The following is a 21733-nucleotide window of genomic DNA, read 5'->3' on the forward strand; positions in this document are numbered from 1 at the left end:
ATATAGAACTATTTCATTTCCTAGCTGAATTTCTTTCTTTACTGTTTTTTCCCTCTTGGGTTGATTGTTTTTCTCCCCTCTGTCCTGCAGTGTATGATTTTCTTTTTGTCTGCTCACTATTCCTTTTTCCCCAGATATACAATGCCAATAACATTTGAGTCAAAATTTTAACAGATGAATACATTTGAAGTTATGCAAACCAATCCTGCCCACTTTAGCCAGGCAGCTAGTGCCAGTGTGGCAGAAATGCCTGGGTTATACTTTAAAAAAATCCCCCAAAATGAGACCTTTGACTTCCAGGCCTGCTCACAGTATGAAGGGGTAAATTTGGGCCACTGAATGTGATTCCTGAGAACGACAGTCAATCATTCCCCTGCAGACAGGTCTCCATTCCCACTTTGGTAGGCCCCTGACCTCCTGTAAAAGCAAACATCTTTGTTTGGGGGCAGGGGGTTATTAATTCAAAGGAAACCAACGGCTTTATCTGTCAACCCACCTAGTTCTGAGCACAGATGTATTCTCTGGTGTTTACTGCTTGTGTTTGTAACAGATTAGAAGATACCAGTCAGGCTACGTGTTTGTTTTCCACACAGTTTTATTTCTTTCATATCCTCCAAGGCACTGGCTTCTGCAGCCATCCACTCGTGCAGGTGAGGGCTGGAAGCACCGCTCAGCAGGTCATGCTGGCACGGCATAGCGTTTGCTGTGCAGCCTTGTGCCAAAACTCTGCTGCCAGAGTGCTCCAACTGTTCACTCTCCATTTTTGTCTTGGCTCAAGGAACAGCCACCTCCTGCCACGTCTGCTACTACAGAGCAGAAACTGGATTCTCACCATTATCACAGTTCACCAGCCAACTCCTACCACTTCTACCAACTGCAGAACGGGCATGAGCAATCGCATTTATTCAGTGTGCTTTCTTCCCACATGTTAGCCCAGACGTGCCTTTGCCTTGCCAGTCACTTGCTCCTGTGCCATTAGAATAATACATGTAAGGCTCCTCTGTCTTTTGGAAGGAGAGAAGACTGACTAGATCTCACCTGTAAACCACATGCTTGGCTTGGCAAGCCAGAAAGCTTCATTCTCTGAATTAAAAATTCCAAGTCAAAGTGCTAAGACAAAATCCCCTTCGTGCACTAAGTTTGGCGTGATGCTTGAAGCTGGTGGGCTGAGTAGCCATGTGAGAAATCTGTGAGAGGCCTCGGGCTTCTCCTTCCCCAAGGACAGGCTGTGAAAGAAAGCGCAGCTCTAATGTGCTGAGTCTTTGGCATGAGCGAGCCAGGCGAAGCCGTGAATGATTCTTCACTCCCAGCTGCTGGTTGATTGATGGAAACCGAATCGGTGATAACTCTGGAGGGAGATGTTTGCCCTGTCTTCCATCTGGAGCTGCTGTGTTATGACTTGCGGAGATGGCTATTGAACAGGCTGGGCTGGCAGACCTTCCCCGGCAAGTCAGACTGGAGGCTGGGGAAATAAGCAAGTTATCCAGGGGTGCTTGGAGTGAGCGGATTTTGATGTATCTGATGCTGATAGCTTTCATAAATACACAAAGTGCTGGGAAATTGTGGAGAGTAAAGGGAAAACAGTGTCTCTCTGTCTTTAAGACAAGGAAACAACTGCAGTTGGCATCTTGCATTTCTCAAATCTGCTGCTTCCTCAGGGCTATGTTCTGCCCTTGGATCTGGTTGATGTATCGCTGTAAAATGCTTTAATTTAGCATGTAAGGGGGTGCCAGCTGCCAGAGTTTAAATTACAGACAGATACTATCTTGTCTTTCCTTGAGCCCAGTGTTCTTCCATACCTGGTACTCACTGTAAGCTTCTGAACCAAACGGGCCATTGCAACACAATGTGTAAGACAAATGGAGATGTGCTACTATCGAAACATGAAATTATTTAAACGACTTTCATTAATGAGTATTAAATAGTGTTTTTTTCATCTGCAGCAGGTGTAATATTAATAACTTGCTTCTTTTTTTGTAGCCCAGGAAAAACATAAAACTCTCCAGAGAATTCAAGAGAAAAGAAGCTATAGGCATAAATTGTGCTATATGGTACAATGAAAAGGGATATCACATGCCAAGAATTACAACTGAGGGGTGGTATCTGGGGCAAATATACATGCTGCAAAGTATTTGGAAAACACCATTCAGTTTCTAACTATACTATTCTAACTTTCTAACTATACTAAAAAGTGTTTTCAAATCATGATACTGAAGAAAATACTAGGAGAGCTGCCCAGAGCATGGCACTTTTATGCTTAAAATATACTGAAACATGTCTATGTACAGAATTTCTATTGCAGTTCTGGGTAGAAAGATGGAGACAAAAATCTTTTAACTCTGTTCACAGAGACAAATCCCCACATGCAGAACGCGGGGGATGAGAGGTCAGCCTATGGTAACTAGTCAGTTGCTTCAGTTCTGAGCAAATTATCCACCCATAAAATATTAAAAGAAAAAAAAATAATGCCTGGTTATTGGTTATTTTAGCCAAAGGCTTATTGGTTTGTTTGTGGGGTTTTGCTTTGATTTTTTCTTTGGTTGAGGGGGGTGTTTAGGTTTTGGTTTTGGTCTTGGGCTTTTTTGTTTTGTTTTGTTTCTTTTTAAATTTGTAACCTACATTTAAATGGCTGAAAGAATAAGAGTTTTCATTAAGTTTTCTATGTGTTAAAAAATTTCACTTTCTGTAATGATTGCTTTTACTGTTAAATAGGTTCAATAGATACCTACAGAGCACTGTAAAGATAATTTTCCTTTATAATTTTTCTATAAACCTTTAATTATTTCTTCTTTTTAACTCAATCTTTAATTTCAAACTCTCATTTTACTGCCTTTCTTTTTTCTTTTCTTTTTCACCTATAATTTAGAATATGGTTTAAATATGTAATTATATGCAGTCATTCAGACCAGACAAATACATGCAGGTTCACTACTTTTGTATTGAAGTTTCTTTGTAGTATTTTGTATGAGTTACCTTTTTCGTGAAAAAAAAAAAAAACCTTCCTGAAAAAACACACTGTAACTAATTTTCATTTCATAGAATAGAACGTCCCTTAAAAATGGAGGCAAAAGAAGTGCTTAATTGAGAAGTCTTCTAATCAAAAAGTTTATAACCTTTGGTATCCATCCAGAAGTCTCACCTCTAAGCTCTTTTGCATTCAAAGCGAAGTACCAAGCATACAGAGAAGAAACATGCTGAGGGAGATGATTGCTGCCCGTTTCTTGTCTCTGTAATGTTGTTGGAATTCCTCAACTGTCTGAGAAGTATTCTGTCCTTTGTGGTGTCCTTGAATAAACATAAAATGACGTTTTCTCATCTGTGGTAGGCATAAGTTTTCTAAGCAGGTTGTAGATAAGCTTGTAGAGTTTAGTAAGCTTCTCAAGTTGAGAATCTCTCAAGTAACGACTTCCTTTCTCCAGTTGCAGCTACTGGGCTGACAAACCTGTAACACCAATAGGACTTAAAATGTTTTCATTACCCTCTATTAGACTTTGCAGACATTTTCTGTATAATCTGAGGAAGCTATCTGTGCAGTTTTTTTAGCAGATAGATTAAGGTAAAGAGGAATTGTAAACATCATTCTGCTCCAAATGGTTGAAGCAGAAAAGCTATCACCACTGAAAAGACTATCTGTGCAAAGCAATGCTTGTTCTTGTCTAGTGTAAAAAGATGATGTTAGATGCTGTTTGTATGTAATAGTTAGGTAACAGAGCTATTCAAAATTTCTTGACACACACAAAAATTTGAAATGAATGAGTTATAATGAAAAAGACACCAGAAAATGCTAGTTCTGATATTATCCCATTTTTAAATTAATCTAATCAGAGGAATTTTAAAAATGTGCATCCAAATAAAAATTATTTGTCTGCAAATGTCGATATGATTTGTTAATGAAATAGTTAAGTACTGAGTCTAAATTCTCTTCAGATGTTAAAATGTTTTCTTTCACTAGAAATAGAAACATCTTTCACTTCTTTTTATGCTAAAGATTTTGGAATTTGCTCTGAGCAAAGAGAGCACTTCTGCTTTTCATTTTAATTATAAGCCAAATGGAAAATCTTAAAATCTCTATAGAAAGAGACTACCACTTTCCTTTAAACAACTTGATTCACACAGCTAGTCTCTAAGAGATTTTCTGACTCCTCTAAAGAAACTAGAATAGTGAAGAGAACATTTAGAACCTAAAAATCACATTTTCATATTATTTGAATCCTGACACTGTCTGATATTACGGTATAAATGAATTCTCTCTAACCCCTGAACTACCAAATGTTATGTTACTTTAGATTCATGAATAATCTCTGGGTTTATGGAATTTAAGATGACATTCCAATTAATTATATTTTTTAAAAGTAACGCCATTAGAACTACAATTAAAGATTTAGAAATTGCTCAACAAAACTGGATAGTTAACATGAAAATCCAGCAGCAATAACAGATAATTTTTTCATTAACTTCCAGTGAAAACCTGTTGAAACTTTCATTCAAGTAAAACAAAAAAGAAACTGCTTGTAGTGTAGAAAGGGCCTCTGAGATGAACTCTCCTGCCAACTCCAAACCACGGTGGGGCACTCGAGCCACCCTTTCCCAGCTGGGCTGCATGCCTAACCATGGATGCAATCCAGCAGGCCAAAGCATGGAGTTCAGATGCTGGCTGAACACACAGTGTGTACACATTTTTGCCAGTTCAAGTTTTCTTATCAAGGAGAAGGTATGCTAAAGAGAGTGGTAAAGAGGCCAGAGATGAAAAGGCTTGTCTCCCCTATTCCCTTTCCAAAGGACCAGCCCGTCCAGGCTGAAGCTGGTGGCAATGTTTCTACAGTCTCTGATATATATTAGAAAGACTCAAAATTGCCTTAAAATCTGTAGGAAAAATGTCCTTGCCTTCTTTGGGGACTGGCTCATCCCTTAATACATCTTTGAAAACGAGGCACAGAGCTGCTCTTTATGGAAGAAATGTGAACTCCTGTAGATTGTTCTACAGTCACTGCACAGCTATCATTATCATTACCATTACCAGGTGAAATAATTTGGCCTGGACTTACTATTTAAAAATCACAAAATTCATAAGAGTCAGAAAACCAAACCCTGGACTCCCAATGAATACACTTAGACCATGCTCACCATTTCATTTCTGTGATACACAAGCTGTGATATTTGTGTTCTGCAACTGCCTAGTTAGCCCCTTATTGCTCTTAATGCTTTAATGGCCCTTTATGTATGGATGTTAAGTGTTGCACGTCTCCAGAAACATCTAATGGAAACTAGTGTGCGTAAGCACAGACGTGATGAAGGGCTCTCAGAGGAGTGTAGTGTGAAAATGGAGTGCAGTTTACTGTTTGCATGCCCAGATAAAACGTGGCTGTTTTCCTGCTTCATTCTTCTTTTTTTCCCTTGGTGGGGGAATTCTAATTTTATTTCTAGTGCGAGCACAGATCAGATCTATTCCACAATAATAATAACAACAAATCACAGATTTGCATAAGTCTTTCTATTGTTTAGTCAGTCTTCAAAACACATTTAAAAAGGTAACTGTGGAAACAAAGAAACCTGGAACAGACTCACTGTTTACTCTAATGGAGCCAGGCTGATACACCCCCCAAAATATTTGCCCACTATGACACATCAAGAAGGAAGGATGATTTTCATCCATTGCACTTGTTAGACAGCTTTTTTTTCCTTAAAAAGTTTCACTAATTGCTCAATACGTATTTTTAGTTCTATGCAAAAAGGAAGAATTGCACCCAATTACCAAAGCAAGAAATAAATCATAAATCTGTTCACAATCAAACTGCATTAAGAGGCTTAAACATATTTTTTTGTAAAGATGCAACACAGTGTAATTTTTTAATATGCATCCAAATTTTTTTTAACTACAAGGTGAGAAGGTGAAAGTGTCCATATGAAAATTGAGAACTTGTGAGGTTGTGGAATCCCATGGGATACTAAAAGATTGCAGTCCTTTAGCTGTTCTTTACCTCTGCAGAAAGGTTGGAAATTACCATAGGAAGAGACACAGCTGTCAGTGCAACATTTTTATAAAGGCATGACTAAACAATCTATGACAGAAAATAATACTGACAAAATGATCTATTTCTGAAAGAGACGCACATACACGTTCCCCATTGCAATGCAATGCCTCCATGTCCCAGGATATGTCAGACTTAATAAGTTTTAGCCCAAATAAGTGAGTTTGCCAGTTGTAACACATGAAAGAGTAGAGGCTTTGACTCACTCATGACAGTTTGTGTGCACAGTGGACTCAGTGATCCTGCTTGATCTTGCTACCTTACCATGCTAGGATTATCGTTGCTTGGTGAAACCTGTGTCAGAAATGCTTTTCTTACAGATTACTGAGGCTATCCCTATTTTTCACAGCTACCTTCCCCTCAGTCCAAAAAATAACTAACACTCAAGTGATCAGGTCATCTAGCCAAGTTGAAGAAGATTCAATTTTCTTCCAAAAGGCTAGAATGAGAGACTTGACTCTCCCATACTTTAGAGGAGTTTCTTAGTTCACTGGTGACTATCTGCCAGATTTTCATTCTCTCTTCCTTCACTCCCTCTGGTTTTGACATAAATATATAATGAAAAAAACTGTCCTATCAAGAACTAAATTAAAAGTGATGTACTTCTATCAGAGGCTTTTATATCCAAAATAGATACTTCCCAATTTAAAAAAAAAAAATTCAAAATTTCGTATCCAGTTCACTCTGGAGTTTTCTACTCAGTGTAGGTTCCACATGGATCAGCTCTCAGTTCAGTGTGATTTCTTCTCTTCCTTGCACACTAATCCATCTCCTAAAGCCTTTGCAACTTTTTCTTTTCCTCTCCTCTGGTGTTTGTCCCACTGGTTCATTGATTAGTTGAAAACCATTCAATCTTCTCTTTAAGTTTGGGAGTGATCACTGGCTTCTCTGGTGACCCATAATTTATTAGCAACCGAACCTTTATGTTGACTTAAGAATGACACTGTTGCTTTTTAGTGCAATGTTCAGACAATGTGTCTTCTGAGACAGTCCTGTGTCCAAAACAAAGTACATTCTGGAATCTTCCACCTCTCAAATAAGACAGTTCTAGATTTTGGATGGTAGCTTATGCCATCTGAAATGAGTAAGGCTGTTTACTGTGAGCCAGCCATAGAGGATACATTGTCAGAAGCAAGAATACACAATACTGGGGCCGTAGAAAAGTATTTTAATAGAGTTATATAAAATTTCTATAAAGTAAAATTCTATTATACCTATTTAAGCATTCTCTTGTACTTATGTTAAGAAATGACAAGCTAATTACTGACATTGAAATCACTTAGTGCTCCAATTACTAGATATTCTAAAGATTGTGCTTTGATTTCCGCACTCAGACCACAGGATATCAGTAGGCCTGGCTCGAGGCCAGGTAAGAGGCTCTACCTCCACCTTCTCCCATTCTTCCTCTACTTTACTGTGTTACTTGGTGAATATATAATTAGGAGGTTTTGATGAAAAGGAATAAAAATGATGCAGCACCTCCATTAGCACGTATAGATTGCCTTCAGATCCAGCCTTTTATTTGTTATGCCTGTGTTATGCTGAAAGGAGGCATGCCATGAAAAAGCCATACTTATCTGGAACAGAAATATAGTGATGCACAAACAAAATAAGTAATTTTGATGACTAATACCACATTATTTGGGTAATGATTTTTAATATTTTCAGGGGAAGTTTATTTGGTATGATTGGACTGGAAATATTCCGTAAGGAAAATTAACCTAGTAAGAAGTGAATGCAGTGAGTATTTTGTCTTCAGCATTTCCTTGGCTAAAACCAAACCAGTTATTTTCAGAACAGACATGAAAATGGCATTCCCCCTGCCAAGTCATCTGCAATAATAATAGCATTATTATTTTAGATTAAATATTTCCTCTCACTTGAGTACTGTAAAGGTCTTCATAATGAATAAATCTCCTGATCACCTTTGTGCAAATGAAGAAATGGAAGCACAAGAGAGTGAGTGAATTATTAAAGATCACTCTCAATACTTTTTTAGTAGAACTGTGAATGAAGCTCCTACATGTATATACTCCAAACTTTGATGCAGATGTCAGCTCACATGTCTTTAGATAACTACAGTCTCAGTGTCTGCACTTTGACTAGTGATTGCAGCTCCTTTTGTAGTCATTTGAGAGAAATGGAAAGGAAGTTTAGTCGGTATTTTGTGTGGTATGGTTTGGTTGGTTGTCTCAGAATAGGTTGTACCTCTCTCTAAAGACACTTTCTTTCCTATGACTACAAAGAGAGCCTGGGGGGACTAACCTGGATGTATACATCTACATTTGTTGACATCTGCATTTATTCAGATGAATGTCACAATTAATTGCATCCACACTGTTGTTGATGCCTGTAAGTTGTTACCTTAAACATGTCACACCAAGTAGAAATGGCAGCAAATATACCTTCTGAGCATTTCCCAAGTATCATAATCACGTCCTGTACTTTCTCTTTCATTAAAGTACATAGTGATGAAGGATGTCTCATGAAAAGAATCAATAATTCTACTTCTCCTGCATGAAAATCTGCAAGAAATATTAATTAATTAATGTTGTTTAACTGAGTTCATGATACCTTAATAATATTGTCTATTTGTTATTGACATTATTTCAGAGGTTTTATAGGGGACAATTGGGACAGAGCATATAATGATTTCCTTCCAAAGCTTCCAAATCTCTATCATGACCTGCAAAAATATATCTTCAAACTTGATTCTCATGTAACAAAGCGCTAACTGCAGGTAAACCAAGGCAGAAAATTCTGTGACTTGCACAAACCCATAGCAAGCTAATGAAAAAGAACCAGAGCCAGGCTTGATGATAAATCTAGCACCCACGTTTCACTGTTAACTACAATCATCATTATTCTAAATAGTGAGTTAAAAAAATTCTAGTTCAGCTTTGAGAACATAAAACAAAACAAAAGATAGTCTGTTTACTCTGGTTGATTTTCTTATCATAAGGAACAGGTGTGCCTTTTCATTCTCAGCCAGGCAGTGCAGGTGTACTCATCAGAGGCATTGCACAGTCTTTTGTAACTCAAAGTGTTTGTTTTAAAACAGACGTGTTTTCATTTCTAAGCTTAGAAACGTGAAAAATCAGAGGAGCATTTTCCCCCTTACAGTGCTGTTTGAAGAACACATGATGGAGCCAGCGAGTTCGCAAATATTAGCTTCTTTCTGCAGAGGATCTGCAGTGGAAACCAGATAACACACACTGGCTCCTCTGAAATGTGTCCAGGGACAGAGGTGTCAAAGTGCTTCATCACCAGTGGCCATTAGTGAATCTCCACAAGCACACACAGGAGACAGAAGCTACTCACACCTGAAGAGTATCAGAGTATAATGTTTCAGTACATTTTGGCAGAAACACCTGTGCTGGGGAAGGTGACTGAATTCTTAACCTATCGGGCCAGACGGTCTTGCTTAGCACTTCTCCAGTTTCTCCATTATTCTCACCTGGTAGAGACCCAGCTTCAAGGAATATGGATTTAAGCCTATGTCCTCAAAGTATAGGCTTCTCTTAGGTATATGTTTTGAAGCTTTGAAAGATCATCTTCATGAGGTTTTCACGGGGAGAATTTGAAGAAGATGTAACAATGTTGGGTAAAGTCAGAGCTGTCAAGGGAGCAGACAAAAACTGGGATTGTTCCTCTATGAATCTGTAATAGAATGTTCTGGAGAAGTTAAGAAACTCCTCCTCCTCCTCCTCTTGCCACTCCGCCGTAGAAGCCTTTGGGACTGACACAGGGCTTTAACCCTTGCCTCTGCTTCTCTGGTCCTTATGGATAAGTTATTGGCTTACACAGTCAGTAAGTGGTGAAGTGCTGATGCATTTGCCTGGGTCCGTTCTCACTTTTTCAAGTAAATTCTCAAGCATAATTGTCCCTTTTGCATTTACACTGCAATAAATCCATAATAGCATTCTGTATTTGGCATGAAATAACAAAAAAAAGTTTGAAATATAATTACACAAAAAGGTTGAGGTATAGAATAAAACTTCTACTCCCTATCCCCTTCTCCTCCAATCCCCAAAGTGGTGGAAATTCAAGCAACTAATTTGGACAGTAGGTGGACACTGCAGCCAGAAAGTCTTTGCAGAGAACATTTCTGAGTTGGTAGGAGTAGTAACAAGTTGTCTTAGCATACTTTTTTTTTTACCTATAATTTCTGAAATTGGGTAACCCTTCTGAGGAGGTTTCAGTTTTTAACTTGAAACTTATCTGACAAGTTAAATATCACTGCATCTTTAAAGCAACTCCTGAAATACCTGCCTGTGTTCAAGGTCTGCCTGGTTATATTCAGAGTCACTTCTGAATTTCCACACTAAAAAAGAAATCTTTTTTTTTTTCCTAGAATATCTTTTCATGTGTAAGATACTTCAGAGAAAGTGAACTGGTTCTTTTTATTTCTATTGCCCCATTTGCAAATTTTGTCACAGGGGAAGATTCTACTCTGACCAGTAAAATAAATTAATTCCAGTCCTGCTGCCCTCACCTACAGTGGGTGTTCTAAACCACTCAGAAATGGAAGGTTCAAAGCCTTTTCGAATGAATCGGGAAGATAATGGCATTCTCTCATTTGTAATCTTCAAGTTAAGAACATACATTTGCAACAAATATTAAAGATTAAATAAAGCTATGTGTTGGATTCCAAGGATATCCAACCAGTGGAACCCCATATACCCAGCAGGTCAGACAGCCCTATCGTTACAGTTTGTTCTGCCTCAAGAGCTGTGAAAAGAAGCAAAAAAGCAGGAAAAGAAGGCAGAAATGCAGAAGCCTAGAGTGGCAAATTTTTTTGTGTGTGTGTGTTTGTGTGTGGCTGCAACAGCTATAATTGATAAGATGAATATACAGAGTGTTTCAAGCAAAGATAGCAAAAGGCACTGCATACACAGATAGTGCTGCGGTGTTTGCAGTGAGGAACATTCTTAATTAAGAATCACATGGAAAGTGCAAGTATTGAAAAGGATATAGAATAAATTATGCTTATGAGATAATTTCTCCTGCAGTTCTGGTTCTTCACTGTTCAGCCTGGAAAACCTATAAAAACGTAGAAAGTGGCTGGTTTCTAACCTGGGCACTTTCTTTCCCAGTTGAAACTCCTCCCAGGCTACTTTCCTGAGGGAATCAGGGCATGGACATAGGAAAGACTGTGTTGGGACCCTGTTTCATCAGAACCTGGAAACTGCAAACAGCTTAGATGCATAGTGGTATAATAACAGAATCTGCAGTTGGGGGATACTTCTCTGGCCAAAGAGAAATAAACCAGAGCATATGTGCATCTCTTAATGATGCTCCATACAGAGCTGGTACTGCACAGGCTCCCTCTGAGCAGTGAATTGAAGAAGCACAACACTAAACCTGAGTAAATGTTCACTGTTTTCAGGGTCTGAGCTAATATTGCTGTCAGCATGGCTCTCTGCTGTGCTCTGTTGAAAGAACAACACAGTCAGAGGTAGCTGAGGGACCAGGAGATGTTGCTTTTGAAGTATTCACCCTGGCTTTAACTTCTGGAAGTTAGAAAGATATTGCAAGTTTCTTGAGTCAATACAGGGAGACTGATGTGAGTTAATAAAGGTATATTAAGATACGTACAGCTGTGAAATAACTGAGATGCAAAGTTAGCAATAAAATGAACAATAACAAAAGGTTAGAACAAAAGGATCAGGCCTAACAAACTTCACTGATAAATGGCGGTTGTGAAGAAGAGATTTCAGGGGAGCCACTGCTATACTATTCAACCCCTTCCCCACAAAAAACTCCACGGTGTCCTATTTATCAATGCAGGAATTTAATATCAAGGTATATTTCTGAGATCAATGATGTGAACAGAGTAGTCCTCTTGATCACTTTGTTGAAAGCAAGAAGGAATCAGTTGAAAGTGTAGAACAATCAAAACCAAAAACAAACATAAAGAAAAATTAGTTATGTCTAGCGATATGAGAATTCAGCTGATCAGTTAATAAATTCAGTGTTTTGGGGAAAGGACTGATCAAGGTTATATTGCAGTGATACTGTGAAGGCAAAGGTTCAGCATTGCACTATTGAATAAGTATAATTAGCAAGTTCCGTTAACTTCCTTGTTCTTGCACTATGACAGACTGAGATTATGAGAGATTATACATTCCTATTGCATAACAAATGTCAGTATTCAAATTTCTGTTTTTCCAAGATGAAATTCACCCTGGTGAAATTCATCATCAGGGTCAGTAGGCGATGATATGTTATCTGAAAGAATTTTGAAGTCTATAATAAGGAAACTAACCCCTTCATAAGAAGCAGAATTTCAAAGCAGATCAGAATATATTATGAGTATAATAGCACTCTCATCCTTTCTGGGGCAAAAATAGAACGATGTCCTTTTCTGCACTTTCCTGTGTTTAAACTCCCATTCATAGTGAGATTGAGTTGGCATTCTTGGATGAATTTCAATCTTCAAACACAGTAGGATCAGATCCAGTGATAATTGCTATCAGAAGATGACAAAGTCCAAATAGTCAGAATTATTTATGCACTTATTTCTGATCAAAATATGTAAGAACCTTCTGAGTCAAAGTGCTTGATCTAGCAAATCATAGACCTATACCCTTACAGAGCTCAGACTTAGCTGTGCGGAATTTTCCGTGTCTTCTGTAATTGTAGTAATTCCTTTCTGTGATTAGGAATTTAGTGACAGAGATTGGAGGACAGGAAAAAAAGAATATATAAACCATGGCTGATGCAGAAAGACAGGAAAATCTGGGATGATTTATTCAAGAGAGGATAAGACAAAAGGGTATGTAAAAGATGACTATGACATGAAAGGCAATAATCTCTTCCTTGATCAATGTTTGTAGGTCAAGGAGGGTTTCATTACAGCAGGGAAGACTTAGATTAGACATTTAGAAAAAAAAATCTCATGGTTAAGAATAGGAGCAGGCTGCTGAGAAATTGAGGAGTTCACATTCCTGGATGTTTTTGAAAATAGACTGGAGAAACTTTTGTGAGGAGTGACATTGGTACAGCTGATCCCACCTTTGGCCAGAGGGTAAATGAGACAACCTTTGAATGTTGCTTTCTAGTCTTTCTATCTATAATTGCAATGATTTCTGAGGCATAGAGCAGACCAGGTCCTACATTTGTGCCAATTTTCATAGCTGAGAAGTTGGGTTATTGTGTGCCTAATTCTTGACTGGCCATTAATTTGTAGCTAATTATTCTATTGTTCTAATGTGTTAGATTGATTTGCTATATAGCATGGTCTGCATATGCATTCTGAACAGATTAGTGGTGTGCTTGCAACCTCCTTTCTACTTATTTTCATTATACTTCAACATGATGTAGAATTTGTTTGGACTGGGCCTAACTAGAGTCATTGTCTGTATGTGTGTTTGCTAAAAAGAACTCAATTTACATAAGTTCGGCAGTTACTCTGCTATACTATTTAAGAAAGGAAGAACATAATTGCTGTTTTGCATTTCTGTACCTTAATTAACTCTAACAAAAGAGTATATTAAAAAGAATGGCTTTTCAAGCTCTTAATAACCAGATTAACCCCTTTTGGTGTAAAGACAAAAATATTGTTGAAATAGCAGAATTTTAAATGTACAAAGTGTGCTTTTTTGACATGTACTATAGATCTGTCAGATTCCATAATGCTTTTGAATGTGGGCTGCATTCCATATTTTACAGTGTTGAGGAGCATTTGTCTGGAGATTTACATTCGAATTGGTTCTTTGAGGCTGCTACCACATCACCATTCTGCAAGGATGTAAGGAAGACAGCTATAATTTTTGGTATCCTTAAACCATATGTCTCAGCAGATACAGCATTGTCAATGAGTGATAAAATCCCAGCAGAGGCTGGTGTAAATGGAAGAACTGGGACAATTCAGATCAGGCCCCAGAAGGAATGAAAGTTAATAGTTCAGTTCAAATTGAGGTGGGTTTGAAGGATCCCTTGTCCTTTTATTTGACTGCAGGTTTTATACTAGTTTTGGTACACCAATCCAATGCTCCAGAGTACCCTGCATAATATTAAAGTAATACAATTCTCAGACCTATGCTTCAGCTAATAAGGGTTTTGTCAGAGAATTTTTTCTTCATATGTATGTATATGATTTTAGATGTTTCCAGGAATGGAGGCCAATCTCGTTCCTTTGAAAGGACTGTGGCTAATTTGAGTTTGCCCTAGTAAAATAAGGTGGCCTATGTGAATGTATTCTCCAGACATAGGCTCCAATTAATCTTGGTAAGCACAGAGGAAGTATGGCCTTTTTCATTCTCAGGAGAACAGAAAGTCTTGTAAGAAATAAGCTGCAAACAGGAGTTCAATGCCTATTCCTTCCTAAAAGCCTTTTAATGTGAGGACACCATTTCTGCTTTCTCTTGACAGCAGGAAAGCGTTTTCTTAGTAATGAAAATAGTAATTTTTTTTTTGCAGTGCATAATATGTATCTATTAGCTTAAATCAATACCTGTGAAAACCTGCAGAAATGACATTCTCTCAACAGCACCATCAGATGGACCCAACTGCTGCTTCTTGTGGGAGTAGGTGGTAGAGCTCACATGGAAGAAGGATGTAAGATAGGACAGTAACATTTGACTCGGCAGGGGAGTGGGAAGGGAATTGATACATGAAATTCTCTAGGCAGGCGTTAGTCATGGCACTATTATTTTGTGTGCTATTAGGTGATAGCAGAGTGGCAAACAGACGGCAGAAGAAGTATTATTAAGCCCTTGAAAAAGTCTTTTCTCCTTCCCATTATGAAAAGAGCCAGCTTCCATCAGGGTGAGGCATAACTGTGTCTCAGGTAGAAATTGCTGGATGGTGGAGGTAGAATGTGAAGAAAAAATGCCTTTTTTTTGTACCATTGTTAGGTCCTCAAGTCTTTCAGATACATTAGAGTACTCTATATGTTGTGGTTACAAGTGTTCTCTCTGTGGGTGCCAGAAGAAAGTAATTATCTTCCAGGGTCAAGCAAGCCTTTCCTCTAGTCTGCAAGATGAAGCATGCAGTCTTCCTCACGATATCAGTATTCATACAGTATAGTGGAAGTGTAGTATAAGGAAAGATATACCAGAACTCTGAAATATAGGGGTGTTCTGCCCTCGCCCTTGGCCTCTAAAACTGGTCTAACTATGCATAAAATACTTGTAATGTGATTTTTAGGGTCAGAATACAATTGAAGAATTCTTTCAAACCTTCCCAGCAGATACTGGATCAGAATTTCTTAGCAGTACTCTGGTGCAATTGACTTTCCTGCTTGAGAGCTGTGTTGATGTTTAGGATGTCGCAGATGACAAACAGAAGTAGACCAAGCAGCAAATGTTTCTGTACATCCCACAGCAATGGACTTAGTGATACAACTGTTGCTCCACAGGTTCTGTTTTTATCTGGTATAGATCTCTTCAAAAACCTAGTGCCTTATCGTTTCGGGACCAAGTTTAGATCTAGAAATAGGACTGCTGCAATTCGTCCCCCTTTGTTCAGAAGGCTGTGAGAGTGTCTTTTGGTCTCTGGACTTTTCTAGCTTGCTGCAGCTGTGAGCCTGGAGGTCTTAAAATACAACAAGCCGAGGTGTTGTGATTTCCCAAAACGGTGGTGTTGTGAAGGAACAGAGATTATTGTGCCCACAACGAGGTGCAAGGCTGGTGCTTGCACTTAAGAAGTGAAGTGATCAGATAACTATGTGGTTATCCGCATGTGGTTGTGTGGAAACTATCTTCTTGCTTATTTTTCGTACCCTATCTCATATCTTTCCCCTGTGTTGCTAATATTGCCAGGCTAGGCCTGCTGATGCATCAATGTCAGGGTGGACAGCAGTGGGATCCTTATACAATGAAGGATGTTGCACAGTACAGCATGATTATCGGTAAACCCGGATATATATAATTATCGGAAGGGCTTAAATGTTAGATAAATTCTGTTGTGTACCTGGGCTTGGGGAACTAGTGTTATCCCTAAGATCTCTCATCTATATGTAAATCCCATAATGGGGGTATGCATGGGATATCCTAGAGCTACATTATGAATGCAGACGGCTGCTCCGAACTGAATCTCCATCATGCTGCTGTCTCAGGAGTGTTCTAAAATATCAACAGGAGAGAGTCAATACAGGTTCTAACTTGTCCAAGTGCATGTGTGTGCCTGTTTTGCCCTAGAGAAGCACGTGTTCAGCTTCCATTGGCTCCAAAGGAATTAAACAGGTGCTTAAGCACTTAGTATAATCAGAACCTTAAGCTCTTTCCTATCACATATAAAATGTGGGTTCAAAAGTGAATTTACTAAAATTACCCTTAGCTCAGTGTTTAATATCCTCCCTTCTTATCTCTTTTTATTGCACCATTGGATTTTTTTTGTGCATAAGTGAGAATATTTTAATTATGTCTTTCTTGTGCTTATTCACAATTCACTTAGGCTGTGAGCACATGCTTAAAGGTGCTTTATTAAAAACAAAAAATAATTAGGCACTCTAACATTGACATACTTTTATGTATATCATACATATTTACATTATAGAGTTAATATAGTTTATTGGAAGTAATGCTAAACTATTCCCTGGAAAAAATAATGATCAGGTAATAATATAAGGCTTATGTGTTTATTTTTTTTTCCTCTTTGCTCCCTCCTTTCAGGTAATTGTATACACTGATTAGGTTTTCTCTGAGCCTCCACTTCCCAAAGCTGAACAGTTCCAGCTCTTTCAGTCTTTCCTCATATGTGAGATTCTCCAGTCCTTTCATCATTTTCATGGGCCTTTGTTGGGCTCTTTCCAGTAGCTCCGTATCTGTCTTGTACTGGGGAGCCCAGAAGTGCACCCAGCATTCCAGGTGTGACCTCACCAGCACTGAATAGAAGGGAAGGATCACTTCCCTTGTCATGCTGGTAATACTTTTTCTAGTGCAACCCAGGATACCACTATCTCCTTTTCCAGCAAGGACACTTTGCTGGCTCATGGTCAGCTTGGTGTCTGCCAGGATCTCCAGGTCTTTTTCTGCCAAGCTACTTTCCAGCAAGGTGTTGTCCAGTGTATCATGTACTGGTGCCTGGGGCTGTTTGTCCCTCAGGTGCAGGACTTCCCAATTCTTCTTGTTGAACTGCATGAGGTTCCTGTCAGCCCATTTTTTCAGACCAATGCCTCTGCATAGCAGCCAATCCTCTCAGCTTTGTATCATCATTAAATTTGCTGATGGTACACTCTGGCCCATCAGCTAGATCATTAATAAAAACGTTGAGTGGTACTGAACCCAGTATTGACACCTGGAGTGCATGGCTTGTTACTGGCCTCAAACCAGAAGAGAGGCTGACTGGGTCCTCCTTCTTGCCCTTTTTGAAGTCAGGAGTGATATTTTTTTCCTCCAGCACTCAGGCACCTCTCCCAATTACCGTGATCAATCAAAGGTTACCAAGAATGGCATCACAGGGTCATCAGCCAGCTTCCTCAGCGCTCATGGGTAATCCTTTCAGGGCCCATGGCCTTGCATAACATCCAGAGTTCTTAAAAGAAACTGTAAATATTATCTACCTACCTGTCTATCTGTCTATCATCTCTTCTTCTAAACACCTATGTTGTTGTCTCTATCCCAAAACAATAACAGCTTCCTGGCACTATGTATGTTCACACACCAAAGCTCACCATGAATTGAAAAACAGTGAAAGCAGTGTAAACTGTAAAGTTCTGCTGCTTTATCAGCATTAGAAACAACTATCAATTTGAAGTGCAACTTAAAAAAAAAAAAGCATATAAAGCATCCTGCTTTGGTTGTCGCTCTTTAAAATATCCTCTTCCCCTCCCCTGATAGCTACTAAGAGTTTAGTATTTCATCTTAATGTCCCCATTGCTTACCATAAGTATGGATAACGCCATTGACCTTACTAGAATATTTTGTTAATGTTGTGATTCATCAACCTGTTCTAATGATTAAATATATTTTTAATTATTACTATACAAAAATCTTTCATGGTAAAGGCCACTTCCCCTCTGGCTTTGAACTCTGTCTCTTTTAGCATTTTTCATATGTGGGAAAAAATTACAGGTACAGAATAAGCTATTTTCTACTTTTAGATTCACCAAACCGTCATAAAAAATATCTGAGTTCAATCACAATCTCTTAATGTTACTGAATGATTTATAGCTTTTATATTGCTGTGGTTCAACAAGCTGTTCTTATTACCCAATACAGTAAACAGTGTAGTCTGGCAAGCACAAAAGCTGAAAGATCAGAGAGAAAAATGTCAATTATTAGAAAGACAGAACCTTCAGCCCTAATAGGTGACTCCCTAGCGTAACATCAGGAGGCCAAAGCAGCTGTGTGATGAACTCACTTAGATCCTTGTCTTCAAACACTGAGATGGATGAATATTGGCTGTGAACTCATTAGCTCTCTGCTGCAGAGATTTGGATCCAATGGAGACAGAGCTACCAGAAACATACTCTCTAAGCTAATCAATCCAGTAGTCACATCTTCCAAAGGACTTTCCATTCACATACAAATGTATGTCCAAATTGTCAGAGGCAAACAGTGTTAAGGCTACAGTTCTAAACAGAATCACAGAATGGCTGAGGTTGGAAGGGGCCTCTGGAGGTCATCTTGTTCAGACCTTCAGCTCAAGCAGGGCTGACCCTATGGATGCATGTCTTGAATTGGCTCTGAGCATTGCACACTTGAATGGGTGGGTGCTTCGGTATACAGTCAGTACCTCCCCAAAGGCTCAGTCATGAAAACAGTGCTCACAGTCAAGAGGCGCAGGGTAACAACTCATTTGAGCAAAGACAGAATTTCATAGGTACCAGGTTATTTGCTTAACAAAATGAAGAACTAAAAGCATATGCCTACTTTCAGCTGTTTTGTCTTGGCTATGTGCAGTTGTGCTCTATCACCTGATTTGCTACAGTATCCATAATATTGTTGTTATATTAATAATCATAAATTAATTGAGCTAAGAGTAAGCATGCAGTACTGATTTACTCATTATTAATAACGTACTGTCCCTGGAGAGCAATACTGCTTGTCTTGTGCTTCTTTCTGTCTCTGAACTTCACTGACAATCAGCTGATCATCATTCATGAGCTTAATTTAGATTGTAATTTCCCTGTAGCAAGTATCTTGCCTTTTTATTTACGTGGGAAGTGTTACAGCAATGATACTACATGTGTGATAAATAATGGTGCAACATTAAGGATAAGATGATGCAATCCCTTTCATAACAAGATGAAGGTGCTTTATTTATGATCCTACCTTGCTGTGCTCCTACTGGTGTGATCTTTCTTCTTCCTTCACATAGAGTCCAATGCAAATTGTGGATGACCAATTGTACCAGAGCCTTTGTGAAGCAAAGTCATAGGAACATCTGAGAGTTGCCTGCAGGCTAGATTTCAGATGTGAAAGCGTGTGTAGATCCAACCTTAACATTTTCCTTTATACATAGATTCTCAGGCATATCAGAAATTTATTTACTGCTTATACTGAAAGCTTAATGATGCAGTAACATTCTGTTCATTCCTGGAAATAAAATAAAAACATAAGGTATTTTTTTGAACTACACTTTTAAAAAAAATTAAATTTCAAAATACAGGACCTTGGTCTTTGATTTTGTGGAAGAGAAACTTCTTTAGGAAGAAACCATTCTTAATAAAACTACTCTTTCTCTTGTAGCATTAGTTACTGTTGGGTTTTTTTAAGTATTTGCCAAGCTAGTCCAGTCATCCAAAAATAGTGGATAAGATGCAACCAATGATGATGTTGACTTCTGTGTGTCAGTTCATTATAGCAGTACATTCCTCAGGGAAGAAACTGTCTCTGTTGCATAGAGTTTAGTACAATATACAGTATTGTGGCAAAAGTTAATAAAATGCTAGCACTTGCTAGCAGTTAGTAATTTATCTGGGTTTGATATCTCATGATATTTGCCTTGTAGCTCAAAAAAAAACAAACAAAAAATCCCCAGACCTGTATTTCTGCACTTTTAAAAGATTTGTCATTCCTGTTGCTGAGAAGTTTCAATCTTTCCACTGCCCTCTAGGTCAGACATATGCTTTGTCTATACTGACCTACAGATATACTAACTGTATGACTATCAGTCAGAGCAGCAGTGAAGAACAACCTCCACCATATCCCCTTTGCTGAGGAAGACCATTCATGTATGGGAGTGTGGCAGGCTCCACACTCATTCTTCGTAAGAGAACATGCAACGTTGGCTCTTTGTAACTGTGAAAATAGATGGTCCAGCATGACAGCAGGTCCCTGCTTCATCAGTGTGCTTAGAAATAGACACTTAAAGGGAAGTGGGAGGACCCGATAGCTGCTCTAATTAGCATCGAGGCAGGGAAATACAGTTTAACCCTGGATGCTGTCCAGTTCTTATTGGGAAAAGGTGTGGGGCGGTCCATATGATTGGGAGGGTGGGTGCCATGCTAAATGGTGTTGGTGAGGAAAACATTGCACTACTACCCATTGCACCTTTGGGGTAAATTCATACCTGGGCACAATGTCCTTGTGACAGTGGGGCACGTGTCCTGACTGTTATTGCAGTGGTTATCATCTAACTTAGCTACTCTGCATAAAAACATACTGTACGTTCTGCTGTTGTGACACAGGAAATATTTACTCTATTTAGAAGGTCACCTGTAAATGTTTAATGAGCTTTTGAGCTTTTTATAAAAAAAAAACCCAACCCAAAACCCCCAACCCAACCAACGAACCAACCAAAACAAACAACCTCCTCCACTCCTATGTTTCTCAGAGTTAAATTTAGCTCATGGATTTCTGATTCTCAGGGGTAATCTCTAGCAGCTGGGCATCTAGGCAGAGTGAAAAAAAAAAAAAAGAAAGAGAAGAACAAGAAAGGATGGGACTAATGCTACTTGTAGACAATCTTCTTCAATAATTGATTATTTTCTGTAGTTTCTGCAGATGTGTTGGTTATTTGACCAGTATGGTGTGTCTGTTGCCATAATAAACTAATTGAGCATTTGGATGGCAATGGCCCACGGCTGTGCATAGCACGGCAAGTTTCACCACCTGGTCTGCCTGCAGTTTTCACAATGCTCGCATGGGAATTTTGAGGCTGCTCAAACTCCTCTCATCTGTGACCCTCTTTATAGATTTTCAGCATGTGTGATACTTGCCCCAGGGGAGACAGTTCACTTCAAAAACTTGTCCTGTAGGTAAAAGCAATAGGCCATCCATTACCCTCTTCCTTCCACTCTCAGGTTAATGACTACATTAAATATTAAACGGGGTTCCATCTCCAGAGTGCCTATATAAGTGATTTTACATTATCTCATTCATCCCTTCTCTGATTTCTCATAAAGTGTGTTGCTTCTTTCTAGCATAACGCAGTGAAAACCATGATTGATTTGACAACCATTAACACAATGTTTAATATTAACCTTCCTCATCAGTGAGTGAAGAAGATGGTGAAAATGGAAGGAAGAAAACAGGGATATGATGTGATGTTGATTTCCCTCATTTAAAATTGTATTCCATATACAGATTCTGCAAGCTATTACCTAGTAGACATGGCCTGCAGGTTTGCTGGAGGGATGACTGAGAAATAAATGGAACCTTTTGTACTGATTGGGATTAAATTCATAAACAAAGGATCAAGGATAAAAAGTGATATAGCTCCCATTATCATTCGTACTTTTCCTCTAAATCACCAATACCTTTATTTATTATTGCATATTTTGCTAGGTACTACACATCACATTTGAACTA

This window comes from Calidris pugnax, unplaced genomic scaffold (assembly GCF_001431845.1).
Source record: "Calidris pugnax isolate Ruff unplaced genomic scaffold, ASM143184v1 scaffold219, whole genome shotgun sequence".
Lineage (NCBI taxonomy): Eukaryota > Metazoa > Chordata > Aves > Charadriiformes > Scolopacidae > Calidris > Calidris pugnax.